This window comes from Callithrix jacchus, chromosome 13 (genome assembly GCF_049354715.1).
Source record: "Callithrix jacchus isolate 240 chromosome 13, calJac240_pri, whole genome shotgun sequence".
NCBI classification, from domain to species: domain Eukaryota; kingdom Metazoa; phylum Chordata; class Mammalia; order Primates; family Cebidae; genus Callithrix; species Callithrix jacchus.
Genome location: NC_133514.1, coordinates 56,676,709 through 56,702,686, shown reverse-complemented (window position 1 = coordinate 56,702,686; position 25,978 = coordinate 56,676,709). Strand labels below are relative to the sequence as shown.

Sequence of the window (25,978 nt, the reverse complement as noted above, 5' to 3'; positions counted from 1 at the left end):
TAAGTAGAGCCTGAAGATGTCACTGAATTGCTGAAATATTGTGAGAAAACTTGAACAGATGAGAATCTGCTTCTCATGGATGAGGAAAAGAAGTGGTTTCTTAAAATGGAATCTACTTTTGGTGAAGATTCTGTGAACATTATTGAAATAGCAACAAAGGATTTAGAACATTTCGTAAACTTAGTTAATAAAGCACTGGCGAAAGGTGGAAGAGCTTCTGGCAGCGGCAGCTACAGCGGCCAAGGCAAGATGGGTCAAAGTCAGAGTGGTGGTCATGGCCCTGGAGGTGGCAAGAAGGATGACAAGGACAAGAAAAAGAAATATGAACCTCCTGTACCAACTAGAGTGGGGAAAAAGAAGAAGAAAACAAAGGGACCAGATGCTACCAGCAAATTGCCACTGGTGACACCTCACACTCAATGCCGGTTAAAATTACTGAAATTAGAGAGAATTAAAGACTACCTTCTCATGGAGGAAGAATTCATTAGAAATAAGGAACAAATGAAACCATTAGAAGAAAAGCAAGAGGAGGAAAGATCAAAAGTGGATGATCTGAGGGGCACCCCGATGTCAGTAGGAACCTTGGAAGAGATCATCGATGACAATCATGCCATCGTGTCTACATCTGTGGGCTCAGAACACTACGTCAGCATTCTGTCATTTGTAGACAAGGATCTGCTGGAATCTGGCTGCTCAGTCCTGCTCAACCACAAGGTGCATGCCGTTATACGGGTGCTGATGGATGACACAGATCCCCTGGTCACAGTGATGAAGGTGGAAAAGGCCCCCCAGGAGACCTATGCCGATATTGGGGGCTTGGACAACCAAATTCAGGAAATTAAGGAATCTGTGGAGCTTCCTCTCACCCACCCTGAATATTATGAAGAGATGGGTATAAAGCCTCCTAAGGGGGTCATTCTCTATGGTCCACCTGGCACAGGTAAAACCTTGTTAGCCAAGGCAGTAGCAAACCAAACCTCAGCCACTTTCTTGAGAGTGGTTGGCTCTGAACTTATTCAGAAGTACCTAGGTGATGGGCCCAAACTCGTACGGGAACTGTTTCGAGTTGCTGAAGAACATGCACCATCCATCGTGTTTATTGATGAAATTGACGCCATTGGGACAAAAAGATATGACTCAAATTCTGGTGGTGAGAGAGAAATTCAGCGAACAATGTTGGAACTGTTGAACCAGTTGGATGGATTTGATTCTAGGGGAGATGTGAAAGTTATCATGGCCACAAACCGAATAGAAACTTTAGATCCAGCACTTATCAGACCAGGCCGCATTGACAGGAAGATCGAGTTCCCCCTGCCTGATGAAAAGACTAAGAAGCGCATCTTTCAGATTCACACAAGCAGGATGACGCTGGCCGATGATGTAACCCTGGACGACTTGATCATGGCTAAAGATGACCTCTCTGGTGCTGACATCAAGGCAATCTGTACGGAAGCTGGTCTGATGGCCTTAAGAGAATGTAGAATGAAAGTAACAAATGAAGACTTCAAAAAATCTAAAGAAAATGTTCTTTATAAGAAACAGGAAGGTACCCCTGAGGGGCTCTATCTCTAGTGAACCACAGCTGCCATCAGGAAAATGGGAGATTTTTCCATCCCTAAAAGGGATGAGGTTGGGGGAGTTGCCCAGAGGAATCCGTGTTCCCATTGGTTTTTATTAGCAAAACATCCTGTGTCTTTTGGAGTACGATGTGTAAGTGCCCACTGGGTGGCCTTCGTCTGTCAGACATTGTGCAGCAGTCTGCTTCTCAATAAAGCGTGCTCTTTCACAAAAAATAAAATAAAATAAAATAAAGCACTGGCAGGGTTTGAGAGGATAGGTTTCAAGTTTGAAAGAAGTCTTACTGTGGGTAAAATGCTGTTAAACAGCATCGCATGGTACAGAGAAATCTTTCACAAAGGGAAGAGTCAATTGATGCAGTGAACTTCATTGCTTTTTTATTTTAAGAAATTGCCACAGCCACCCCAGCCTCAGCAACCAACTTGATCAGTCAGCAGCCCCCAACATCAAGGCAAGACCCTCCACTTGCAAGGAGATTTTGATTTGCTGAAGGCTCAGATGATCATTAGCATTTTTAGCAATAAACTACTTTTAAATTAAAATATGTACTTTTTAAAGACATAATACACGTAATAGTCTACAGCATAATACAAACCTGAATTTTATATGCACTGGGAGACCAAAAAAACTTGTGTGACTCACTTTATTGTGGTAGTCTGGAACAGAGTCCCCAGTATCGCTGAGGTATGCCTGTACTTGTGAATTTTCCAGTTTTATTTCTAGCAGTAATCTGGCTCATTCCATTGTTTTGGGAGATAAATTGTGTATAATTCCAATTTTAAAAAATTTATTGTGACTGAGTATGTGGCCTTATATGTAGTCTACCCTGGGAAATGTTTCCTGTGCATTTGAGAGGAATGTGTAGTTTGCTCTTGGGTGGAGTGTTCTATATATGAGGCTGAAGATAGTTACAGTGTTGTTCCATGTTCTCTATTTTCTTACATATCTTCTGTCTATATGTTATATTTACTATTGAAAGTGAGATATTAAAGTCTCCAATTATTACTATGGAACTCTCTACTTCTCCCTCATTTCTGCCAGTGATCGCTTTATTTATTTTTGGACTCTTTTCTGTGTTACATATATGTTTATAATTGTTATATCTTCTTGACGAAAGGACCCTTTACCAATATTAATGTTCTGCTCTGTCACGTCTAACAGTTTTTTACTTACACCCTATATTATATATTAGCATAACCATACCAGCTGTCTTTTAGTTACTGTTTGCATGAAATTTTTTTTTCTACCCATTCACTTTCAACGTATTTGTTTCTTTGTATCTTATGTGAATTTCTTGTAGATAGCATGTAATTAAACTATGGTTTTTAAAATCCAGTCTACTAATATTTGCCTTTTCATTGTAATGCTTAATTTATTTACTTTCATAGTAATTACAGATAAGAAAGAGCTTACTTCTGCCATTTTATGATTTGTTTTCTATGGTTTATAACTTTTTATTAGTAATTTCCTCCATTATTGCTTTTTATGTGTTTAATTTCTTTTTTGTAGTATACCATTCTTATTTAATTTTGCATATAATTTTTAAATATTTTCTTAGTGGTTTCTCTAGTATTTTAATTTATGTCAGTAAATTACAACAATATGATTTGAATTTATACCAATGTAGCTTAAATAGCATATAAAAAGTTTACTCCTATAATCTTCCATTCCCATTTATGTTGTTATTGTCACAAATTACATCCTTATATATTGTGTGCCAAGATTTGTAATTATTATTTCATTCACTATTATTAAATCACAGAGGAAGTTTTAAAATGCAGTCACAAATCAAAAACACAATAATACTGATTTTTACATTTGCCTATGTAGTTTCTTCATGAAAGTTTTTCATTTTCTCAGATGCCTTTGAGTTACTGTCTAGTGTCCTTTCCTTTCAGCCTAAAGGGTTTCCTGCAGAATTTCTTGTAGCAAAGGTATAAGGATTAATTAATTAATTAATTACCTCAGATTTTGTTTATCTGAAAAAGTCTGAAGTTTTCCATATTTGAAGCAAAGGTTTGCTGGATATGGAATTCTTAGTTGACATTTTGTTTTCTTTGACTTCAAAATTATCACCCCATTTGTGTTTGGCCTCCATGGTTTTTGATGAGATATTGACTGTTTTCCTTCTTAAGGATCCCTTGTACATGAAGAGTAACTTCTGTCTTGCTGCTTTCAAGATTGTCTCTTTATTTTGGCCTTTTGGTAATTTGATTGTGATGTATCTTATCAAGGATCTCTTATTGTTCATGGATTGGTCTTCTAACCCATGAATACAGGATTCATTTAATTCTTCTTTAATATCTATCAGCAATAGTTTTGTTTCATTTTGGTTTTTGAGACAGAGTCTTGCTCTGTTGGTGAGGCTGGATTGCAGTGGCACAATCTTGGCTCACTGCAACCTCTGCCTCCCAGATTCAACTGATTCTCCTGCCTCCAACTAGCTGGGACTACAGGCACACACCACTATGCTTGACTAATTTTTTTTATTTTTAGTAGGGGGTATTTCACCATGTTGGCCAGGCTGGTCTTGAACTCCTGTCCTTGACTTTCCAAAGTGTGGGAATTATAGGTGTGAGCCACCATGCCTGGCCAATCAGCAGTTTTTTTAACACACAGGTGTTTTTAATGTTTTCAACTGCCTCCTTGTTTAAATTTAGCCCTGGTATTTTATTCTTCTTGATATTTATTATAAGTGAAATGGTTTCCTTAATTTCCTTTTAAAATAATTAATTGCTAGAGTCTAGAAATGCAATAGATTTTTGAGTATTGATTTTGTACCCTGTAACTTTGCTGAGTTTTTTATTTTATCTAATCTGGTTTTTATATAGAAGATCTATCATCAGTTAAGAGAAACTTTTTCACATCTGTCTTTCTGACATGGATGCCCCAAGCCCATTTTCATTTACTCATCATTGAATTTGCTCACCATTAACTGCATTAACTGTGAGATTTACACATGATGTTGATGAAATTCCTTTCAATCCCTAGTTTACTGTTTTTATCATGAGAGGGTGTTACATTTTGTCCAATTTTTTGCACCTAGTAAGCTTATTATTATTTTTTCTTTAACATGCTATGTTGCATTGACTGATTTTGTGTTGAAAAATTCTTGCATTCTGAGAATAAACACTCCTTGGCCATGATGTATAATCCTTTTAATATGCTGCTGAATTCAGTTTGCTAGTACTTTATTGATAATGTCTATATTCATAAGAAATACTGACCTGTAGTTTTCTAGAGACTAGTTCTCACTCTTTTACCCAGGCTGGAGTGCATTGCTGTGATTATAGCTCACTGACGCCTCAAACTCCTGGGCTCAAGTGATCCTTCCACCTCAGCCTCCCAAATAGCTGGAACTATTGGTGCGTGCCACCATTCCCAGCTAGGTTTTTAACTTTTTTGTAGAGGGAGGGTCTTGCTGAGTTTCCCAGGCTGGTCTTGAACTCCTTAGGCTCAAGAAATTCTATGTTGGCCTTGCAAAGTGCTGGGATTATAGGCATGAGTTACCATGCCTAGCCATTTTTTGGTTTTTGGTGGTATCTTTGGCCTTGATGTGAAGGTAATGCTTGCCTCATAGAATAAGTTCAGAAGTGTTATTTTCCATTTTTTGGAAATGTTTGAGAGGAACATCTTCTTTTTTTTTTTTTTTTTTCATAGGGAGCCTTGATCTGTCGCCCAGGCTGGAGTGCAGTAACATGATCTCAGCTCACTGGAGCCTCTGCCTTCCAGATTCAACTGATTCTCCCATCTCAGCCTCCCAAGTAGCTGGGATTACAGGCATTGTATTTTTACTAGAGAAGGGATTTCACCATGTTGGCCAGTCTGGTCTTGAACTCCTGATCTCAGATAATCCACTTGCCTTGGCTTTCCAAAGTGTTGTGATTATAGGAGTGAGCCACGATCCCCGGCCCTCTCTTCTTTAAATGGAAGAATTGCATGATGAAACTATCTTGTTGTGGGCATTTCTTTTTTGGAGGTTTTTGACTACTGATTTAATCTCCTTAATAGTTACAGGTCTGTTCTGATGTTCTATTTCTTCTTAAGTTAATTTGCTAGTTTGTATGTTTATAGGAGTTTATCCATTTTATCTAGGCTCTCCAACTTATTATCATGCAATTGTTCACAGTATTTTCTTTTAAGCAATTTGTTTCTATGAAATTGGTAGTAATGTCCCCAAGTTTATGTCTAAATTGAGTAACAGATATTTTCTCTCTGTTTTCTTAGTCCCCCAGAAGGCTTGTTTATTTTGATCTTCAAAGAAAAGCTTTAAGTTTTATTAATTTTCTCTATTGTTTTTATATTCTATATTTGATTTATCAACACACTAATTTTTTTATTTCTTTCCTTCTGCTAGCAATGAGTTTAGTTTGCTCTTCTTTTTCTATTTCCTTTTGAAATCATTAGGTTATTTGCTTGACATTTTTCTTCAATTTTAATGTAGACGTTTACAGCTGTGAATTTTTCTCTGGGCACTGCTTTCAATGCATCCCATAAATAATGGCATGTGGTGTTTTTGCTTTTATGTTTCTCAATGTATTTTGACTTTTTCTCTAACCTACTCGTTGTTTAAAAGTGTGTTATTTGATTTCCACATATTTGTAAGTCTTCCAGTCTTCCTTCTGTTATTGATTTTTAGCTAATTGCATTGTGTTCAGAGAAGATATTTAGTACTATTTCAAAAATCTTTTTCTTTCCTTTTTTTTAATATATATATATTTTATTGCATTTCAGGTTTTGGAGCACATGTGAAAAACATGCAGGATTGTTGCATAGGTACACACATGGCAATGTGGTTTGCTGCCTTCCTCTCCATCACCTATATCTGGCATTTCTCCCCATGTTATCCCTCCCCAACTCCCCACCCCCTGCTGTTCCTCCCCTAGTTCCCTCCAACAGACCTCAGTGTGTGACACTCCCCTCCCTCTGTCCATGTGTTCTCATTGTTCAACACCCGCCTATGAGTGAGAACATTCAGTGTTTGATTTTCTGTTCTTGTGTCAGTTTGCTGAGAATGATGGTTTCCAGGTTCATCCATGTCCCTACAAAGGACACGAAAAATCTTTTTTTTTTTTTTGAGATGGAATCTCACTGTGTCACCCAGGCTGAAGAGCAATGGGGTGATCTAGGCTCACTGCAACCTCCCCCTCCCAGATTCAAGTGATTCTCTTGCCTCAGCTTCCAGAGTAGTGGGACTACAGGCGCATGCCACCATACCTGGCAAATTTTTTTTTTGTATTTTTAGTAGAGACAGGGTTACACTGCGTTAGCCAGAATGGTCTCGATCTCCTGCCCCTGTGATCCGCCCGCCTTGGCCTCCCAAAGGGCTGGGATTATAGGCATGAGCCACCGCAACTGGCGTCAAATAGCTTTTAATATGTCTTGAGACTTATTATGTGGGCTACCCTGTGGTCCATTCTAGGAAATGTTCCATGTACATTAGAGAAGAATGTATATTCTACTGGTTTTGGTGGAGTGTTCAGTATGTTTGTTAGCTCTAATTGTTTTACAGTGTTGTTCGAGTTCTCCAATTCTTTATAAATCTCCTGTCTAGTTCTGATTATTAACCTCCAACTATTAAACCTCCAACAATTATTGTAGAACTGTCTTTCTTTAACCCTTCAATTGTAGCTTGCTATATTTTGGGGCTCTGTTGTTAAATGTACAGATGTTTATAATCATATTTTCTTGCTGGCTTGAGACTTTTATCAAAATGTAATGTCCTTCTTTTCTCTTGGAAGCTTTTTAACTTTAAGTTTATTTTGGCTGACTCACCTGTCTTTTGTTTACAATTTTAGAGATTATCTTTTTCCATCTTTTTACTTTTAATCTCTTTGTGTTTTGTATCTTAAGTGAGTCTCATAAATTGATGATGTGTTATTTATCCATCTTCCAATTTCTGCCATTTGATTAAACAATTTAATTTATTTACATTTAAGTACTTATTGATAAGAATTTACTTCTTCCATTTAGATTCTTCTTTTCTGTATGTCTAAGTGTGTTTTTGTCTCTCAATTTCTGCATTACTGCCTTTTTAACATTTAGTTTAACATTTGTAGTATGTCATTTGATTCCCTTATTTAAAGATTTATGTTCTTAGTGGTAGCCTTGGTATTACAATTAACACCTTAAACTTATACCAACCTAATTGAAATGAGATCAACTTAATTTTGATAGTATACAAATACCCTATTTCCATACATATTTATTCCTACCCATTTATATTATTATTGCTGCTGCAGAGCACATCTTGGTATATTTTGTGCCCATTAACATCAATTTATAACTTTTGTTTTATGCTTTTGCTTTTTAAATCATATAGAAAAATAGGAGGGATTTCAAACCGAAAGTATGTTAATATTGGCTTTTCTACTTATATATATGGTTACCTTGACCAGCGTTCTTCATTGTTTCTTACAGCTTCAAGTTACTACCTACTGTCTTTTTATTTCAGCCTGAAGGACTCCCTTTAGTATTTCTTGTATGGTAGATCTTCTGATAGTAAACTCCCTCAGTTTTTGTTTATATGGGAATGTCTTAAGTTCTCCTTCATCCTTGAGTGATAGTTTTGCTTGATATAGAATTCTTGGTTGGTTGACAGTTTTGTCTTTTCTTTTAAGACTTAGTTATCTCAATGCCTTCCAGACTTCATGATTTCTGATGAAAAACCATCTGTTAACTGTATTGGGGACATCTGGTATATAATGAGTCACTTCTTTCTGCTTTCAAAATTCTGTATTTATTTTTGGATTTTGACAATTTGACTATTTTCTTTCTGGTTTTGGATTTCTTTGAGTTTATTCTACCTGGATTCTTGGTTTATATATTTCCATGTTTAGTGGATTGGGGAAATTTTAAGCCATTGTTTTTTTAAAATGTTTTTTCTGCATATTCTATTTCTCTTCTTCACCTAGGACTTCTATGGTCCATATGTTATTATGCTGATTGCTTCCCTCAAGCTCATTAGAATACATTTATTTTTCTTCATTTTTTCTGTTCCTCAGATTGAATAATTTTAATTTTCCTATCTTCAATCTTTTTTATTCTTTCTTCTGACTCTTCATATTGCTGTTGAATATCTCCAGTAAAATTCTAATTTCAGTTACTGTGCTTTTCACCCCTAGATTTCTATTTGGGTACTTTTTTTTACAATTTGTATCTCTTTATTGACAGGTCCTTTTTGTTCATACATTGCTTTCTGATTTCCTTTGTTCTTTGTCCATGGCTTTTTTTTTTTTTTTAGCACTTTGAGCATGTTTAAGAGAATTGGCTTAATATTTTTAGTTATTCCAATGTCTAACATTGTTTAGAAATAGCTTCTGTCAAATTGTTTTATCCTGTGGATAGTCTATGATTTCCTGTTTCTTGACATGTTTTCTAATTTTTTGTTGAGACTGCACTTCTTGAATATTAAAATATGGTAACTCTGGAAATCTGATTTTCCCACTCCTCATGGATTGCTGATTTTTGCTTGTTGAGGACTGGAACCATTCACTTGTGACTTTTCCAAACTAGTTTCACAAAGCATGTGTTTCTCATTGTGTGTGAACACTGACATTTGTGTTCCTTTATCTCTTTGGTCAGCTAAGAAAGATTTCCCTAAATATCTGGCTCCAAAAAAGTTGTCTTGTCTCTTTAACTTTTCTGATATATGCTGCTGAAGTTGTTGCTGAAGAGTGCCAAAACCAAGGCAAGCATTTGTACTGGTTTTTAAAGGCACTGCCAGACCAATTCAAATGCACAACCTCATATTTTTGGAGGGCAAGTTACCTGCTTACCACTCTGGCTCCTGATAGCCACTCCAGAAACACATGCTGCCAACCCATATTCACAGTGGGGCTGAGGAATTTGGCACAGTCTCTGGTTCATGCACACTGATCATTTAAAAATGATCAGTTGCCTCTCCCCTCATCAAGCACTCCCCTGGTTGGTATGTATTCAGTCATGTTCCAGAAAGCCAAAGTGGCTGACTCCAACTGCCCTTTTCAGCTGAATATCTGCTCCAGGTGAGGGATCTCTAATCAACTATAGTGCTCCAGAACTAGGGTAACTGGTCTGTTTAGGACTTTCCCAATTTTAAAACTTAAAGTCCTATGTTCCAGAAATCCCTCCATCACAAGCAAACCAGTACAGTTGATCACCCCATCTAAGACTCATTACTTGATCATCTTCTCTCACTACCTATAATCACTCTTTTGGAATTATATTAACTCACATGGCTTTAAGCATCACTCATGCCAATAACATGCCAATATGTATCTTAAAGTTAGAACTCAAACCTGAACTCTTCCTGACATTTGAAAGGTCTATTGACTTCTCAAACTTATCTTGTTCTACACGGAATTCCTGGTATCTCGCCAAGCCTGTTGCTCTGGCAGCATTCCCTATATCTATAGATGATCCTATCTGTTGATGGTAACTCCACCCTTTCAGTCACTCAGGCAAACTCTCTTAAGTTACAGTCTGTCATGAAATCTAATTGTCTGTATCTACAAAATATCTCCAGAATTCTAACACTTATCACCATCTGAACTCCCATCACCCTGGTCAAAGCCAATCACCTTTTTTGAAAACCCTTGAATAGATGTCTAAATGATCTATTTTATTCTTAACCTCCTTCCTTGTCTATTCCCAATATAATAACTAGAATGATTGGTTTTGTTTTCTTAAAAGTTTATTTTGGTAAGAACACTTAACATGAGATCTAACACTTTAACAAATTTTAAGGAGTACATTAGAGAGCTGGTAACTATAGGGACAATGTTTTATAGCAGACCTGCATTTTCAAGGATGTGGAGAAAAGGTAACCTTTGTAAATTGTTGGTTGGAATGCAAAATAGTTTGACTGTTGCAGAAAACAGTATGGCAATTTCTCAAAAAATTAAACTACCATCCTACCATAAGATCCAGTAACGCCACTTCTGGGTATTTATTCAAAAGAAATGAAATCAAGATCCCAAAGCAGATATTAGCAGTCCCATATACATTGCAACACTATTCACAGTAGCCAATACGTGGAAACAATGAAATGTCCATCTGTGGATGAATGGATAAGAAAATATGGTGGATACATAAAATGGAATATTATTCGGACTTTAAAAAGAAGGAAATCCTACAATATGTGACAACATGGATGAAATTTCAGGGCACTATGCTTAATGAAAGAAGGCAGCCACAGTAGGACAAATACTGCATTCCACTTAGATGAGGTATTGAAAATAGCCGAATGTATAGACTCGCAGAATGGTTGCCAGAGACTGGTAGAGAGGGAGAAAAGGGGAGTTGCTGTTCAATGGGCTTAGAATACTCCTTTAAAAATACATCAGTTCATGTCACTGACAGAGTGTAAGAGCCAAAGCCCTCACGCTGACCTAAAATGTTGTGTGTGATCTAGACTTTACAGTTCCTCTGTGACCTTTGGGGTCCTCTCCATTACAAGGCCATCTTATTGCCCTACTTCTATGTTCTCATGTACCATTCTATGTCTGCTAGAACATGGAGATCACATCCTACCCCACCCTTCACCTTATCCCTGAGCAAAGCAAGCATGAGATCATGAAAAAGTCTGACCCCATGATTAGATGGCACGTCGATCCAACAAAGAGTCTGAATGGACTTGCATAGGTCACTGCCATTCCACGACCAGCCCCAACACATCTGCCACACACACCCCAGAGAAAGACTTCACATCATGGTTGTTTGCTCACTGCTATCAAAGGCAGCCGCATGCTTGCCCTGGGTGATAGCAGTGTACACAGGGACTCTTCCTAAATGGGTCTCACTTCTAAACCCTCCTTCAAATAGCTATCACAATTAAGCATCCCATTCAGATTCTTTCAATCCGCAAACTTACTCCAACTTTACTCCTTTCTCAGCATTCTCATCCCTATGCTACTACTCTGCATATCCTTCCTGCTGAGTGAACACTCCACTCTAACCTCCTCTCCCCATGACTCTCCTGTGCTTTCTGGAACTCCCACTCAGGGATCAGCAAATTCCTCAGCCTGTTTCTGAATAGTCCCTGTCCCACTTTGCCTGAATTGAAACCTGTCTATCCCCTGGAGGCAGTAACCCCCTTCAATCCTCTCAAGTAGTAGTCATTTCTACTCTCAAACTCTATTTATCAAGGTTGAGAGGGAGAATTTGTGCTCCTCATTATTTTCTCCAATGCCACTTCCTGACCACAGCTCTCTATTCTATTTTTTAGGTTTATAAAATTTAATTTGTACATGGAAAAGGAAAATAAGTGGCCAAAAACTCAAATTGAGAATACATTTGGAAGTAAATATCTTTTTTATTCCACAATTCAGCCCCCAACCACCCTTCACACTTTCATGTGCTAATTCCTGAGTGGGAGTTCCAGAAAGCAGAGGAAAGTCATGAGGGAAGAAAGGGCTGGAGCGGAGTGTTCGCTCAACCACCTACACATATATATGCATGCACACTGCAGAGGCACATGAACACGTATGCACACATGTACATACGTACACACAGACTCGTATTTGCATCTTTACACAAATACATACACGAGGACAAATAAAAGCATACCTGTGACTATGTAATGATACATACAGCAGTGCGTGCTCATATGCAAGCTTGCTTTCATAAAATGAGAGCATACCAACCAACTTTTTAAAAAGTGTAATATACATATAAGAAAAGTGTGCAAATCAGCTTGACAAATTATCTCAAAGTGAAGACACACACTTAACACTGTCTCACTACCTATGATTTTCACTTAACATTCCATTGTGAATATCTTCTTAGCTACCAAAACAAATTTTAAACTCACTCTATTTAAAGGGTCCATTCTAGGATTGAATGCACAATTTACTTCACTAGTCCAAGATGGTTAGGCCTTTTCCATTGTTCTACTATTAGAAAAATGCTGCAGTAATTACCCTTGTTCGTGTCTCTGTGACCACATTTATGAGAATAACTGAAAGTGGAAATTCTGGGTTTCCTAGCTGTCTTTTATCTTTTTGAGACAGGATCTCGCTCTGTCACCTCAGCCTCAGTCTCCTGGGCTCAAGTGGTCCTCCTGCCTCAGCCTCCCAAGTAGCCAAGACTACAGGTGGGCACCACCACACCAGCTAATTTTTTGATATTTTGTAGAGATGAGGTCTCAGTATGTCACCTAGGCTGGTCTTGAACTTCTGGGCTCAAGAAATCCTTCTGCCTCAGCCTCCCAACGTGCTAGGATTGCAGGTATGAGCCACTGCACCTGGCCTCTTTGTTGTCTTATGGGAACACCTCCACAATTTCCCTTGCCAGTCTCTCACTGCTTATTAGGGGACTTACAGTCTATGGCTATAAGGCCACCACCCAGCCTTTGTGACCTTAGAGCTCCATCACACACATGGATGTTAATGAGCTCAGCTCTCCGCTCACCTCTCCCACCACCATCCTAGCCCATAGAGGAGCTGCCACTGAACTTCCCAGTAATGCTGCTGCCCCTCTCACCAGGGCTCATGACCTTAATGGATGGGGTGTTCTCGAGGCCCTCCTATGGAGCATCACCCTCTGGGGGGTCTTCTGGCTTTACATGATGCATTCCAGCGTGCCCACTTGCCTCGGCCTCTTACGTTTCCCTATGCCTTCTGGCAGGACACCCCAGGCGTTTCCACTTCACTTAGTGTTAGTCATCACTTTCTCTTGGCTTCAAAGAACACCCTTAGAGGCAAGTTTGCCCATCTCTTAAGATTAGGGTTGCCAAGTCTAGCAAATAAAAGTACAGGATGTCCAGTTCGATTAAAATTTCAGATAAGCAACAGATACTTTTTAGCATAAATGTGTCCCCCAGTACTGCATGAAACATTTTAATTTAATCTAACAATCCTCCCTGAGGTCCTTGCTGGGTCTTAAATCCTGTTTTCCAAGAAAGTGTCCCCCACACCAATATATTTTTGTTTATCCAGTTTTATGTTCCATGTCCTTTGATCAAGCGCTCTCAAAATCCACTTCCAGGAGTGCCCTCTGGCCCCTGTCAGGGCATGTAGGTGATGCTTGCTGCTTCTCCCATGTATGTTAGCTTTCTTGTCTTATTAGATCCAGTTGCATCCCCAGCTACGTTATGCTGAGATTTAACCCCTACCCTTATTATTGGCTTGGCAGCCAGGACAGGAGGTAGAAGCAGCCTCCACAGCTTTGCAGAAAAGCCTCTGCAGCACATTTAAGCGTGAGGAAGCCCCAGCTCTTCCCACCCTCTTCCTAGGGAGGGTGGGCGACCTTAACAGGTTCTGACGGTGCAGGCAGGTAGACAAGCTCAGATTTTTTGGACTTAACGTCTACACATTCCCATCCTATGTTGCAGGATCTCAGGCTTTCCCAGCCAAGGCCCTGGCCAGTGGTATGCTTCTAAGTGTTTAACAAGCAGCTCTTCAAAAAGAGGAATGAAGAAAACCTCTGAATCATACAGTATTTGCTGATTTCCATGGTGCAAATATCACACCACAGCTGACTTCAAGCTATCAATTACAATGTCATTGAATGAGGAGCTCTGAAGAGACACTAATGATTAATTGGCTCTTGTGAGCTAAAAAAGAGCTAGGTCCAGTGTATGATTGGCTCTGTACTCAGAAGAACAGACTGGCTGAGCACATAAGCATCTCTGGAGCTCCATGGCTCTAAATCAGGGCCTGCATCTGTTGCACAGCTGTGTCCACTCTTGTGCTGCAGGAGATAAGGGCATCTTTGTAAGCTACAAAAGAAAGCTCTGTCTTTCACACTTAACTTGCTCTTGGTCCCTCACTGTCCCTCCACAGAGCAGCAATACAACCCAGCAGTAGCCAGCCAACTCTGCCATCTTCATAGGCCCCCATGTTCTTTCAAATGCCCAAATAATTGCACCTGCAAAAGTGTCTCCTTTCTGGAACTTTCCCCAGGTACTACCAGTAAAATCCTTAGCAATTGGGCCCCTCTTTGAGTTAGAGACAACCTCTGTCTCACATAACACTCAGTATGGCATTCTTTGCTCGTGGAGAGGTAAATGAGCCAGTTCTCAAATCTCATCTTGTGGTCTATTTTATTTTAAACAAAAAATTTTTTTGATTTGATATTTCCAATGTCTCAGCAGAATCACTGTGGTCTTTTTTCTTGAACAGCTTCTGGTACCATTTGTGTTAGTTCTAGTCCTCCGAGAAGTAGGCACCAAGATGGATTAGATGCACAAAATATTTATGGAGGGAAATGCCTTTGACTCATAAATGAGAGAGAGCTGGGAAAGGTGGTGAGCTGTCCAACCATGATGCAGGTCTGAGTTCCATAAGAGAGGAGGAGGAGGAGGAAGGTGTTGGGGAGTGTCTTCACGGACTGCAGTGTATTTCTAAGAAAGTGCCAGCCAGGCTCAGTGGTTCACGCCTGTCATCCCAGCACTTTGGGAGGCTGAGGCGGGCCGATCACAAGGTCGGGAGATCAAGACCACCCTGGCTAACATGGCGAAACCCCGTCTCTACTAAAAATACAAAAATTAGCTGGGCTTGGTGGCAGGCACCTGTACTTGAGAGGCTGAGGCAGAAGAATCGCTTAAGTCTAGGAGGTGGAGGTTGCAGTGAGCTGAGATCGTGCCACTGTAATCTAGCCTGGTGACAAAGCAAGACTCCGTCTCAAAAAAGAAAAAAAGAGGAACTGCACATTTGACAGGGATGGGCCTGCACCAGATGCCTGGGCATAACCAGTTATTGACTCCGAAGCAATCAACCATGCAGGTGTGTATCCAGAGGCCTTGGTGACCTCACTCTCCGCAGCCAGCACATTTGAGTTGTGCATTGTGTGGTTGCCACATGTGTGTTTCCTGTAAACTGGACATTATATCTAAAGGTTTAGCAGACCCCATTCATGAATCTGGGCTGAAATGGTTGAATGGAAATGGTGAATAACTCACATTGCATTATTTCAAAAGGCTCTTGACATCTGGTCTACTGGCCATTAGTGATGTGCATCTGAGCCCTGGCTTGGGGGATAGCAGACTTGTCATCCTAGATCACATTCATCCTCATCCTCACTTCCCAACGCCTTCCTCCTCCTCCTCCTCCTCTCTTATGGAACTCAGACCTGCATCATGGTCGGACAGCTCACCACCTTTCCCAGCTCTCTCTCATTTATGAGTCAAAGGCATTTCCCTCCATAAATATTTTGTGCATCTCATCCCATCTTGGTGCCTACTTCTTGAAGGACTAGAACTAACACAAATGGTACCAGGAGCTGTCCAAGAAAACAGACCCCAGTGATTCTGCTGAGACACTGGAAATATCAAATCAAAAACCTCCCCATTCCCCGCCATCTCCGCTACCCATAGCCACTGTCTTAATGGAGAACTCATCATCTCTGAAACGGTGCCATCTCAACACTCCCTCAGAGCAATATTCTGAGCTCATATCTCCACTCATCAAGAACATGGCACAAGTACCTAGTTTGCTCCAGTGTCAGTAATGCAACTGTTTTCAATCTTATCAAGAAATAAGTTGAGTGGGAAATAGCTCATGTTTCCTTCGCATTTATCACCTTCCGGGTTCTGTTCTTGACATTGCAAATGGTATTTAATTTTCACAAACTCCTCTGAGGCAAGTACAATTACTCCTGTTTTACAGATAGCAAGTGCGAGAGCTGGATGCAAAACTGTGTCTGCTGACCCTGGAGCCTATACCTGGTTAATAACGACAGCCTGGCAGGGCAGGCTGAGGAATTTATATTAATGGCTGGAAGTAAGAAAAGGAACCAATGGGGATTTTTAAGTAGGGAAGTGATATAATTAAGGTAGTATATTTTTAAAATGAGTCTGGTGGTCACATGCAGGTGGGATTAGAGGAGGAGAAAACTAAAGTCAGAGAAATTACTTAGAAGTCGAGCACAATTATCCACAAATGTACAGGGTTGGGCAAAGATGGTGGTGGGTATAGCAGAGAAGGAGAAAAAGAGATGAGACTTAGAGACATTTTGAACAGGAAATTGATGTGAGTTTTTAAACTGACATGCCAAGGTTGTGATAGTTAACAGAGTCAACAGTTATTCCAGATGTTGAGGCTGGCTGGCTGGGAGGCTGCAAGAACTGACCTTGAAAGGATGTTGAGAGACCATGGCTGGCACGCAATGTCCACTTGGGAGTTTTGTGCACACGCCATTGGTGGAGTCAAGAACATGAAAGCTTGCTTCCAAAGAGCCTGTGGGTGGAAAGGGCAGACAGCCAGAGGCCGGGCCTTAGTGAGCCTCTGCTTTTGGGGCTGGGAAGGAAGAAGCTCTAAGATGCCAAACCCACAAAGAGCCAAAGAGGATACTGGAGGAGGACCAGAGAATTTAAAATCAGAGAAGCTAAGTGCATCACACTGAAATTGTGTTTTCTCAAAGATTTTTATATAACCAGGAGTATTTAAAATTGAGAGCAGTATAGACAATATTCAGTTTAGCACGTTTGGCTGAATAATATCGTTAAAAATAGGGCTTTTTAAAATGGAAATTTTTGCAATTAAGCCAGGGATGTGACATGTCCCATAATAAGAAAGACTAGCATGGTTCCAAAATTAAGATAAAAAGGCTAGTAATTAAGAACAGCCAGATAGGTCTTGAGACAAATAGAAGTCCTGCTCAGAAAGAAGGTGTCTGGAGTCTGGCCATCCATTGCTCATCATTCCTGAAAGTATGGGCACGTTTAGAACATCTTGTCCTCTAGCAGCTCCCTTGATTCTCAGCCCCTTTTCTAAAATTACAGTTTCCAGTGATAGCTGCCCCTGAAATACTGGCTTTTCTCCAGGACTGTGGCAAGTATTTATGGCTTGGCTTCTTTTATTTAAAATTGTGAGATTTTATTTTTCTTAAGTCCGTAAAATTCACAGTCATTACTGTTGTTTAAACTGTCTTTACCACTGGTGTGTTGAACTTCAGACATGTTTAGGCAAGAGCTTACAAAAGTTAAAAATCAGCTAAAGGAATACACAGTGGGAAAAGGATAATCTCGTCAATAAAGATACTGAGCTATTCACAATAGCAAAGACATAAAATCAGGCTAAATGCCCATCAACAGTAGACTGGATAAAGAAAATGTGGTACATATACACCGTGGAATACTGCACAGCCATAAAAATAATGAAATTATGTTTTTGTAGCAACATGGATTGAGCTGGAGGCCATTATCCTTAGTGAACTAACACAGGAACAGAAAAGTGAATACTGTATTTTCTCACCTATAAGTGGGAGCTAAACATTGAGTACACATGGACACGAAGAATGGAACAACAGACACCAAGGGCTGTTTTAGGGTGGGAAGAGGCAGGAGGGTGAGGATCAAAAAAGAACCTATGCTTATTACCTGTGTAGCAAAATAATCTCTACACCAAGTACAAGTGACTTGCAATTAACCTATGTAACAAACATGCACATGTACCCCTGAACCTAAAATAAAAGTTGAAAAATTAAAAATTAAAAAATTAATCAGTGGTACTGGGAAATCTAGATGTTCACATGCAAAAGAATGAAATTGGACACTTATACCACATATAAAAATTAACTCAAAGTTAAAAAAAAACTAAATATAGGACTGGAGACCACGCATTTTCTAGAAAAGAACATAGGGCAAAAGCTCCTTGACATTGGCGTGGGCAATGGTTTTTTGGGGCATCACACAAAAAGCTCAGGCTACAGAAGCAAAAATGAATAAATGGGATGTCATCAAAATAAAAAAATTGTGTACAGCAAAAGAAACAGTCAACAGAGTCGAGACAATCTATGGAATATGGAGTACATTTGGACACCATGCATCTGATAAGGGGTTCATATCCAAAATCAATCAGAAATCAGACAACGCAGTAGTACAAAACAAAACTTGATTCCAAAATGGGGCCCAGCCAGTGGTGCCTGTCACTGAGGAGGCTGAGACAGGAGGAAGATCACTTGAGCCCAGAAGATCGAGACCAGCCTGGGCAAAATAGCAGGGTAGGACAGGATTGCTTGAGCCTAGGAGTTTGCAGTGAGCTATAATCACACCACTGCACTCCACCCTGGGTGACAGAGTAGACCCTGTCTCAGAAAAAAATAAATAAATAATAACAACACAAATTAAAACCACTATGAGATACCCCCACACACCCTTTATGATGGCTAGTATCAAAAAGACAAGAAGTAACAAATGGCGAGAGTGTTGGAGAAAAGGAAACACTTATACATTGTTAGTGGGAATGTAGATTGCTGCAACCACGATGGAAAACAGTATGGAGGTTTCTAAAGAAACTAAAAATAGAACTACCATATGGCCTAGTAATCCTATACTAAAAGGAGATGAAATCACCCACTAGTAGAGATATCTGCACGCTCACATTCACTGCAGTGTAATTTATAACAATCAAGATATGAAAACAACTTGTGTTTGTTAACAGATGAATAAGGAAATAGATATTCCAAGACACACACAACATAATATCATTCAACCTTATAAAGAAGGAGATCTTGCCATTTGCAACAAGATGGTTGAACCTGGAGGATATTATGCTAAGTGAAATAATCCAGACAGAGAAAGAAAAATATTGCATGATCTCACTTATATGTGCAATCTAAGTAAACAAAAAAGTCAAATATGCAGAGATAGAGAACCAAACAGTGGTAACCAGTGGGAGGAAATGGGAAGATGTAGGTCAAAGGATGCAAAATAAAAATGTGGGATAGACAAGTGTAGAGATGTAATGTGCAACATGAGGGCTATAGGTAATAAAATTTCCTTGTATTAGAGAGTTTTGTTAAATAAGTAGATTTTAGGTGCTCTTGGCACACAAAAATTGTAACTATGTGAGATGCTGGTTATGTTAATTTTTTCCCTGTAGTAACCAATTTATTATTTACATGTATCCCATATACAAATGTAAACCTCAAATATACAAATTAAATTTATTTTAAAAAATAATAAAATGAAAATAAAAATATTTACATGGAACTTTAAAAATCAGCTAAATGGATAATTAATGCACATTAATCATAATAAGTAAGAAAAATGAAAACCTCACAGAGCTGGAAGTTGTTCATCAAGCAATCTCACTACATAGAACATAGTTAGCCTCCTTCTCCTTTCTTGACTCCTAACCCTTCCTCGACTGCCATTCTTCCCTCCTGCCAAAAAAAAAAAATAGCCTGTGAGCTCCTAAAATAGGTAATCAGAGTCCAAGTCTCGAAGACCACATATAGCGTGCTAACAATCCTATTAACATTTCTAGCATTGTTCTAATGCAAGACACTCAGTTTTAGGTTTTTCTCTTTTAGTTTATACCAACCTTTACATCTTATAAACCATGAAGAATTAGGAGTGGTTTGCTGTTGTGTGGCTTTGGTCAGCTATCAGTGAAGAGCACTGGGGATAGGGACATGAAAAAGAGAGACAGTGTGGAGAAGAGCAGACAGCATGATGCTGAAGAGAAGAAAAAGAAACCTACATAGGCAGAAACAGAAACAATAAGGCAGCCCAGAGTTGTTTTTATCAATACAGGATTGAGAAAATAGTGTGGAGCAAACAGGATTGTCAAACACGACCTCTGTAGCCCCAAAGATATCACTGCACAGAGGGATGCTCAACCATAAAGAATCAGTTAGATTCTATTTCATGTTTTTCTTGATGAGAAATACATGCTACATTTAAGAAAACTACCTATTCAAAATGGTTAACATTTTCTAATATACATTGAGATCTACAAAAATTGAATTGGCTTATTCTATCTTCACCTATGTTGGAGAAGTGAAGTTTTACCGTCATGCAATTTTCCTCCTGTGTATAATGATACCATACTGAAGATTTAAATAGAAAGACATTGAAGTTTCTTAATCTTAATATGACAATGTCCCTTTCAATTAAATATGGCACATATGTATTAATACACAGATATTCCTGTAAAGTGAATTTCTCTGTATATGGAATCCAAATTTCTCACTGTTTGTGTGTTAAATTTATATGTTGTAAAAACTTTTAAAATGTTCATAAACAATAATAAAAAGAATAATTCAGCTCTCCTGAAAACTGTAGGCAGATTGGGTGCAGTAGCAGACAGGACTTTGGAAGTACTGGGTTTAAGTCCAGGGCAGGTTAGAGGCTGTGGCTGTAGCTTTGAACAGGCCACTTTTGCCCTTCTGAATCTTGGCTACTGGTGTATGAATAATTCATCTATGCAGATGCTTTGTTCATTTCAGAAGCATTTCTAGAGCTGCTACTAAGCGCCAGCCTCGTGCTGTATCTCAGACATACCAAGGGAAACAAGGCTTCTGGCTTAATAGGTTGTCTAAGAACCTTGAAACAATTTTGAACTTTTGGGATGAATAATGCTGGAAATGAGTTCAAGACAAATTCCCAGGAGGTTTTAAGTGTGAAATACTCAGGATTACACAGTTCACTTCTTGCCTAGCATCTAAGGCAGAATCGCATTTCACCCTCGCTCCCTGGGAAATGCGTGGCCTCCCCAGCCCTGGGTCCTGTGCTGCCTCAGCACCATCTGCTGGCTCCTGAGGGAAGGGTTGTGTCTGCTCAGCCCCACCCAAGGGCCGTCTTACAGACCACCTGGCAGGGACCAATGATGGGAGGTTGGGCGGAAGTAGCTCTTGCTGGTGAAGAAAGCTGGGAAGAAAGAACATGAGGCCTGAAGGGTTACTCGACACCATCTGGTGTAAGCAACTCAGTCAGGCAGGACCTCACACAGAAGAAACACTATGATTGCTCTAAGTACTGTAAGAAGAGAATTGTTATTTTGTTGTGAGTGTATGATCCAATAAAGATAACAGTAACAGAATCATATGCCCTATGGGTGAGACTCCAACCAGTCCTACACTTATTGGCTATGTGGAGATGCCTGGGAGGGGGTGGAAGGGCTGCACCAGCTCACATTCCCCATGTACCTGCCCTGGCAGACAGCCTGGGAGACACACAATCGTATTCATCGGATAAAGAAGGAACCAGGACTTCCCCTGTGGTCCGTCTCTTGTAACTCTTAAAGTCTCTCTTAGCACTTTGCCAAGGCTGTTTGTTAGCTTAGTGGTTTTTTGTTCCAATTGAATCTGTTTTGACTTTGAAGGGAAAATGATATATTTGTCTGGTCAGAAACACAAACCAAATAGTGGTGTGTAGTTGGGTTTTTCCACAAAGCAGAGCCTGAGATGAAGGAATGCAAGTGCACTGTTTATTTGAAGGAACAGCATTGTGGGACAAAGGCATAGAACAGGGAAGCAAAGAAGGTTGCATTAAGAAGGTGTTGTCCACTGGGGCACCACGGCAGGCAGACGATGCTCTGTCCAGCCCAGATCTTCTGAAAAGCCATTTGAAATATGCCACAGAACTGTCTTCTCCAGGGAATTGGTGGCCGAACCCCTATGTTATGATCATACAGATACAAATATCAGAATGTGCTCCATGCATGCTGCATGGCAGCCTCCATCACACCCAAAGGCAAGAAAGAAGAGGTGTGTGCAGGGGTGAGATTACACCTGGGAGAAACTATCAGAGCCCCCAGAGAGGCAGAACCTGAGCATTGTGAAATGGTGAGCAACAGACATCCAGTTCAAGTATTTACCCAGGAATCAAAAGTTTGGACATGTTACAGATGATTTATAACCACCTCCTAAATTATTGTAGCATTACTGGTTGTTTGGGTAGGTGGAAAAACATGGAAGCTTGGCCAAGGCTGGGAATAAATAAAGGTGGGTGACTTTTCAGCCTTTATAGTCTATAAAGAGCGTCTCCACGCACACTCACTTTTTATGATCAGTGCCCTACCAGACTCTGACTTTTGCAGTTGTGCTGTAAATAATAGTATATTTAGAAATCTATGCTTGAGACTAAGACTATGCATAAAAGTTTCCTGGGAAACAGAAAGTTATCATTTATTTGGCTAATTATGTCTAACTAGGTAGCTAAAATGCATAATAAGAATCCAAATAGCATTTTCCCACAGAGGGGGATTAATTGAATAATTAATAGCCTTCTTTATTTAGCATGAATAATCAAGAAGTCTAAAGGAAGTACAAGCTGAATTCCATTACCGCGAAAGATTCCCAGGCCAATAGCAATGGCATATTAAAAGCAATGTTCAATACAACCAAATTGTAGGACACACAAACCCTGACAGCATTCTCTTAGAGCTTGTTATAACAAGTTTTGACCTTGAGCAGTAATCACTGGATTTTCCAACACTGTCATGTAAAAATACATTTTGTAGTCAGTTTGTTTCTTGTCCAGGTGAACAAAGCGTATTTTTTCCAGGAGCAAATCAATGGTTTCATTGTTAGTGTGGCATTTGGCAGGGAGAGAGAGTCGTCATTGTTGGGTTATTTATCACACACATTTCGGGAGATTACCCACTTTTTAAATAGAAACAGGACATTTGAAATGCAAAATACACTGGAATTTCTCTATACTGGACATTTTTCGCTGTACAAGTTCCTCTTCAGAAACTAGTATCTAAAACTCGCCACGACAACAAAAATTTGTTGCAGTAGTGGGGCTCCTAGATAGCATCTTAGGTGGTCTTAGCTGTGCCTTGTAACTCTTCAGCCTCTACTGTTAGCACTCTGGAGTTTCCACAGTGAGCTTCCAAGCCTGCCTCTCCCTCCATGAGCACTTTTTCCTCTGAGGACTGTTTACTGCCTGCAGGCAGCAAGAATTTCTGAGAGGATGAATTACAAGGCAAGTGCTTTGGCTGAAATCCAAATGAAAATCATGGCTTCTCCATTGATTACCTGTAAAGATATAATTAAAATTTTCTTGATTAGATGATCAACATTTTCCTCCATTTTAATATGCCTAGATTTGATGTGAATATTTACTATATCGCATTTCCTGGTGAGTCTTGCAAGCGATCCTAGCATATAACCAAGGAAACCTTGTGCTAAAGCAGAGAAACTTTAGCACACAAGTCATTGTATATCAGTGGGGTGCATAGAGTGAGTTTACAAACAATGAAGTTTGTTTATTTATTTTTTATTTATTTATTTATTTTGAGATGGAGTTTTGCTCTTGTTGCACAGCCTGGAGAGCATTGGTGCAATCTCAGCTCACTGCAACCTCCCAGTTCAAATGATTCTCCTGCCTTAGCCTCCCAAGGAGCTGGGATTACAGGTGCCCGCCCCTATACCTGGCTAATTTTTGTACTTTTAGTAGAAATGGGCTTTCAGCATGTTGGCCAGGCTGGTCTCGAACTCCTGAGCTCCAGTGATCTGCCCCCTTGGCCTCCCAAAGTACTAGGATTACAGGCATTAGCCACTGTGCCTGGCCTACACACAATGAAGTTTAAGGCAGTGGCTCTCAACTTTTTCATCTCTCCTACCTTCCTCTAGGATGTGACTATGATCATGTATGCAGTGGAAATGTCCCCAGGTTGGGAGTTTGCTCTTCGTTCCTCCTTCCATCCCCCATATTTGTGCAACAGCTACGCTATGCCTCACACCAGGCTGTGCTATGGTTTTTGGAGTGGTGAATATTACAAAACTGATCAAATGGCAACTCCTCCCCAGCCCTCTGTACTGACCTTCCCCCCTTCACATTTTCCATAGCAAATGTCACCATCAGACATATTAGGAGCTTTACTTATTTATTATACATTTCTCCTGTCTCTCAGGTAAGGTTCCTGAGTATGAGACACTTTGTCTGTTTTGTTCACTGATAAATCCTAAGTGAGCACCTTTCTAGGCACATAATAGGCTCAATACTAATAGCTTGAATGAATAACTATTGGAATGAATAAATATTCTAATGTGGAAAGATAGACCAATGAATAAACCACATAATTACAAGTTGTAACAAATGCTGGGTGATAAGAAAGTAATTAGGGAGGCCACTTTGTGGGAGGGGTTAGAGAAAGTCCCTGGGAGAAGTGACAAGCCCAGACCCATAGATGAAAGTAAAATGGCACAGGAAGAGTCAGGAGTTTTGAAGGAGGGAGGGGTGGGGTTTCATCAGGATTGTCAGGCGGAAGATGGACAGTGAGCCTCATTTCATTCAGGCTGTAGGTGAGAGATGAGGCTGCAAAGAGATTTAGAGCCAGCTCATGCTCAGCCCTGGAGGTCATTTGGATTTTATTTTTAAAGCAATCGGAAATAATTTAAGGATTCTTAAGTCACTCCTTGAGCTACAGGTTCTGAAACTTTTTGATTCTCCCTCCTGGGGACACATACATTTCCACTTAAGAATCTCTGGTCTAAGTCAGAATCTGGTACCCATTTACTAATCCTTCAGTATTATGATTCCTCCTTTTCCTCCTCTGCGGCTTCAAAAAGAGAAATCCTTAGCAACATCTCTCAGGCCTTAGCAACAACCCCTAGAGTTATGTATGGCTCTAGGCTCTGTGATTTCATACTGTATGCAAACGCTTGGAACCTTCCTTGTCTATCTGTTCCTTGGGGAGGGAGGTTGCTTTCTTTATTAAATGGTCAGTGCCTCTCTCTCTCCTTTTCTTTTTTACCTCTGAGCTAATCAAAAAGCCCAGCTTTAATATGCATTTCTGCTTTCTTAGCACTCTGCTCTTTCTAGACTCCCACTCTCCCAGGTGAAGCTGGTCACAACCATTAGGCAGTCTATGCTAAACGTAGTCCCACCCCGGCTCTTTCCCCAAGAAGAATTTGCATTCCTACCTTGCTTTAGCCCTCAGCTTTCAGGAGAACCCACTTGCTATCACCTATTGAAGCCTGGAGCTTGAGGCCTCCTGAACATCTCCTTTGCAACAGCTGCAGTTCACCTTGCAACCAATGCTACCTTATAACCCAGGAAACATTGTATTAAAGCAGAGAAACTTAGCACACAAATCATTGTATTTCAGTAGGGTGCATAGAACGAGTTTGCAACAATGAAGTTTAAGAGAGTGGTTCTCAACATTTTCCCCTCACCTGCATCTCTCTACAACTTGAGCATGATTATGTATATGTCTATACAAATTCCAGCCTGAACTCTAGTGTGGCATCACATAGCAGATAGCAGGCCCTGAAAAAACATCTAAGTGTATTTCTTTGACATATTTTGAAATGGCCCTGCAAAGCAGTCTCTTGTGGGGAAAATCTACTTTCCGTAGAGAATCTCAGTTCCTTTCTAGGTCTTTTTCCTGGTCCAGGAGAGAATCATCTCTGATAAGACACATTTGCAAACTATTCTCTTGGAAGCCTGCTACCTGGTGGCTTCCTCTGCATAATGAGAACCTTAGTCTCCACAACCTCTTATATTAATCCAGACATTCCCTTCTACTGATGCTAGGTCTTTTTTCCACGTGTCAACCAGGTTGGGTATTTGCTTGTTCTCTTTCTTCCTGCTTCCCTCCCCCACATTTGTTCAACAGCTACACCATGCCTCATACCAGGCTGGGTTCTGGTTGTTAGAGTGGTAATCATTACAGTGTCTGCTGAAATTGCAAATTTTCAGATAGTCCTGGCATAAAATTCCCCCAAAGAGTGTTCTGAGAGG

At 39.9% G+C, this 25,978-nt stretch overlaps 1 pseudogene; it reads left to right on the top strand.

The window, feature by feature from the left end:
- Positions 1 to 207: 207 nt before the first annotated feature.
- On the top strand, positions 208 to 1,812 carry LOC100400218 (proteasome (prosome, macropain) 26S subunit, ATPase, 1 pseudogene; annotated as a pseudogene).
- The last annotated feature ends 24,166 nt before the right edge of the window (positions 1,813 to 25,978 follow it).